General features: G+C 49.4%; 1 long non-coding RNA gene across 1 annotated transcript; it reads left to right on the top strand.

Moving 5' to 3' along the window:
- Positions 1-3,062: 3,062 nt before the first annotated feature.
- On the top strand, positions 3,063-3,686 carry LOC146768132 (uncharacterized). The gene is made up of 2 exons (XR_014950951.1): positions 3,063-3,185; positions 3,453-3,686. It is a non-coding gene; the product is annotated as an uncharacterized LOC146768132 (long non-coding RNA).
- The last annotated feature ends 849 nt before the right edge of the window (positions 3,687-4,535 follow it).

Below are 4,535 nucleotides of genomic sequence, written 5' to 3' on the forward strand. Positions count from 1 at the left end.
AGTAGGATCTCATTTTCAAAGATTAGAAGTAAACTCATTTTGCAAGGTTAAAAGCAGTAGTTTATTACGCCATAAATACTATTCTTTTAGATTTGGCATCAGTAGCATTCCAAATCCATTTTCAGCAGCTTCTAACTGGGTTAAAATTATCATAAAATTACTTTCAGGGAATTTGGAGAATGAAGATTATAAACAAACAGTTTTTGATTATTATCTAAGAGAATCAATAGGTGTCCTTGCCCAGGCTAGGGAGTAAAGACATTTCTAAATAAACAAGATTATTATGAGTGCAGTAGGTAATTAGGGTGTGCAGCATTGAGTTACTTAACATAAAAACATTCGTTAGAATAGTTAGGATCAACAGCAATCCAAAATAAGAAAAGAACTAACAGCATTAGTCATAATATGTCATAAACAAAGTGTTGAGTTCTTCAGTTCATAAATACATGTGAATCTTCTGATCAGAACTTCTAATGGATAAAAGTTGCTCCTTTCATTTGTATCAAAGCAATATATGGGATAAATAAATAAGTTTGCCTAATCTGCGATGTGATTCCTATATGTCATAAAAACTTTGATGCAATCTTTGGCAGTTTTTGCCTAATATATTTGTGATCTGTTTCAAATGGCTAATTAGATTTTTTTCCCAAACCAAAATGCACTCTTGCCTACATTATTAGTGTTGAAATGTGACCTAAAAGACAGGCTTTACAAATGGTCTTTTGAAGCTAAGTAATAAATTATGCCATTCACTCAATTACCTTTATTTTTCTAACCAAAGAAAACCTCTGAGAAGAAAAGAGTTACAAGTATCAATTTAAACCATTACTCAGCACATCTGACTTAATTATGAAATCTCCCATTTATATTCATTTAAGTGACATCTGTCAATGTACTCATGATTTATCTCTTGCATTATATGTAACTTCTTAAATTTCCCTTTTCCTACTATTATAATAGAGATCACTTGTTTATCCCTTTTTCAGCTTGAGCTCAAAGAAGAGAAAAAAAATCTAGCATTATTTAATTGTATGTTGGAAGTTTGTATCACTTCCCATATTTCTTCTGTAGATGAAATTAAATAATGCCCAGAGCTTGCGGAAAAGGTACAATTAATTAAATTATTTTCATTCTTGAAAATAAAGGCACATTTTTTTCTAAAAGGCATATGAATCCCTGGCACTTCTATGGACTCACAGAACTTGAAATGGTTTTATTCATCTAATCATGGTGAGTTATGAGCCATAAAGATTATGTGTCACATTGAATAGGCATTGAACTAGCAAAATTCAACTCCATTAGAAGACATCATCCTGTTTAAAACTCCTTACATTATCTATAAGTAATTATTTGCTTCTATATTTACAGAGTTGTGCTATGTTGATATTTGATATAAAATATTTGACATTTCTCCAGGTGTAATCTGAGTTCAAAAAAGTTTAAGGAATTTTTAATGCAGATGCTAATAGCTATTGAGGTCAAAGAGCACTATAGATCAAACAGTGCATTCAAACTCACATTAATACCTTTATAGTTTCTTCACCTAGTCCATACTTTCTGACTGACTTCTATCAAAGGAAAACTATGAGAAAATTATGCCTAACTCTGGGCCATCATACTATTGTCTCCTAACCACACAAAAACTAGAATGTCAAAGTTTGTTTATTGTGATGAAAGGAAACTGGCCATTCATAATGGCTTTTATTCTTGTTTGAACCACCTTCCTCTAGCCTGCAGCCACAAACTGCCCAGATTTTTTTCTTCTTCTTCCTTCAGAGCCACCACTCTCTATTTCTTCCACATTTTCTCCTAATTCTTATGCAGCTTTAAAAATCCATCTAAACTTCATCCACCTCTGTCTCCCAGCCTGTTTGTAGCCAGAGATGAGACGTTCAGGACGGTGCGTGTGTAGCGGAGTCACTGCGCTGGTGCCGCGTTGTGAGTATTGTCTGAAACATGGGGAAGTCACGGGGGGGGGAAATGTTTCTTCACCTCGGTTACCTGCACTGCGTGAACTCTCCAGTGAGGATCTAACACTGATACCTACAATTTAACAGCACTTTTAACTAGGATTAAGGATCTGTTCATCCAGCTGGAAAGATGTTCCAACAGCAAGCAGGCTGGCTAAAGGTGGGGAAGAGGCTACGGACGAGATTACTGCTATCAAATGAGAACACCTAGAAGGAGTGAGGGTATTTGCGGAGCAACAGGCGGCTGGCAGCGAACAGGAGAAGCTGGTTCTGCCTCCCGGGAGACGGGGCCGCATTCGCTTTCTCCGCTCGGGGGCTTTGCGGGCGCACCAGCGCGGGGCTCCGCTCGCAGCCGGGCCGCGGGCAGGCGGAGGCCAAGGGCCGGGCGGGGCCGGGCCGGGCGGGGCGGGGCGGGGCCGGGCCGAGCCGGGCGGGGCCGGGCCGAGCCGGGCGGGGCCGGCCGGGCAGCGGCGGGGCCGGGCCGAGCCGGGCGGGGCCGGGCCGAGCCGGGCGGGGCCGGGCCGAGCCGGGCGGGGCCGGCCGGGCAGCGGCGGGGCCGGGCCGAGCCGAGCCGGGCCGGGCGGGGCCGAGCCGAGCCGGGCGGGGCCGGCCGGGCAGCGGCGGGGCCGGGCCGAGCCGGGCGGGCGGAGCGGGGCCGGGCCGGGCAGCGGCGGGGCCGGGCCGAGCCGGGCGGGGCCGAGCCGGGCCGGGCGGGGCCGGCCGGGCAGCGGCGGGGCCGAGCCGGGCGGGGCCGGGCCGAGCCGGGCGGAGCGGGGCCGGGCCGGGCGGGGCCGGCCGGGCAGCGGCGGGGCCGGGCTGAGCCGGGCGGGGCCGGCCGGGCAGCGGCGGGGCCGGGCCGGGCAGCGGCGGGGCCGGGCTGAGCCGGGCGGGGCCGGCCGGGCAGCGGCGGGGCCGGGCCGAGCCGGGCGGGGCCGGGCCGAGCCGGGCCGGGCGGGGCCGGCCGGGCAGCGGCGGGGCCGGGCCGAGCCGGGCGGGCGGAGCGGGGCCGGGCCGGGCAGCGGCGGGGCCGGGCCGGGCAGCGGCGGGGCCGGGCCGAGCTGGGCGGGCGGAGCGGGGCCGGGCCGGGCAGCGCCGCCCTGAGGCCGCGTCACTTCCTGCGCTGCCGGCCGGGCTCTGCGGGCTCGGGCCCGCTCGGCGCCGTCCAGCCGGGATCTGCCGCTGCGGGGCGGCTCCCGGGCCCTCTCCCGTGACACGGTAACGGGCCCGGCCTTCTTTTCCCTGGCTCTGGTCACAGCCTCCACTCGGGCATCCCGCTGCTCCGGCGGGGCTGCTCCGCGGGCTGCAGGTGGAGCTCTGCATCCCCCCGTGTCTCCTGGGCTGCGGGGAATCTCCTCACGCCCTCCTTCCTCACTGGCCTGGCTGCCTGCAGAGATGTTGCTCGCACATAGTCTCACAATATCATTTACATTTTCACAACTACATTTGCACAACAGCTTTTTTTCTTATTAAGTCTCTTACCAGGTAAGAGAGGCGCTGCCACAATTTCTGATGGGCTCGGCCTTGGCCAGCGCCGGGCCGGTCCTGCAGCCGGCTGGAATCGGCTCCGTGGGACAAGGAGGACGCCTCTGGCAGTTTCCACAGCAGCCCCCCTGTAGCCCCCTGCTACCAAAACCCGGCCATGCAAACACAATACCTCCGTCTGTCTTAAAGTAATTCAAATGAAATTATAAAATAAATACAGACACTGCCTCTGAAGTTCCATTACTAACAGAAGATCGATTAATAATGCAATTACTCTAATACTGCAAGTGTTTTGTATCCCTTGCATTTCAGGTGACTTAAAAATAGGGTATTACAGCACTGATCATGCTACATAAACATTTATGAAAGAAATACCAGAATAAAGGAGCTGCCTATTTCTATGCAAGCTTTAGTCAACATAAATTAAGAAAGTATCATAAGAGACTTTTTCTTATGCCATGAAAAATACTTCTGTCACTGTCATCGCTGTATTGTGTAACCCTTAAGGAATCTATTTTGACTTTTTTCTGTTTCCATATATCTATTTCAGCTACATTATATAGATTCATGTTTTCAAAATAGATTAATATGCAAGTATTAATACCTTAATTAGAGACTGGGTTGTTTGACTAGCTGAATCAGAGAAAATTACACAGAAGTTAACAAGACTAGGTACAAAAAAGATACGTGAACATTCTGAAAGTTTAAGAGTAGCAGCTAAAAGCATGGAAGTAAATGCAGGCCCGGCAGTTCCATTGACACTTGCCCAGTGTGAGTTCCAAGTTTGACTTAGCTGATATCAAACATCTAAGGAGAATAAATTAAATAGTGCAGCCTTTTGGCAAATCACATACAAAAGCAAATTGGAAAGAAGATCCAAATAATACAGCCTACTCTTGTCTTGTGCAGTTATGTGTATCCTAAGCAGCGTGTCTCTGAAATGTAAAACTCAGACTTGTGAGGGAGGGTGCAGTCCTCAAGGAGGCACAGTGCAGTCTCTCAACCTCAGTGCCTTAGGAATTTTGCAGGAAGACTGGTGCCTCTAGAGACCTGCAGAGGGAGATGTGTTCCTCCAAAATGAGG

Source organism: Lonchura striata, chromosome 2, assembly GCF_050655825.1.
Source record: "Lonchura striata isolate lonStrDom1 chromosome 2, ASM5065582v1, whole genome shotgun sequence".
Lineage (NCBI taxonomy): Eukaryota > Metazoa > Chordata > Aves > Passeriformes > Estrildidae > Lonchura > Lonchura striata.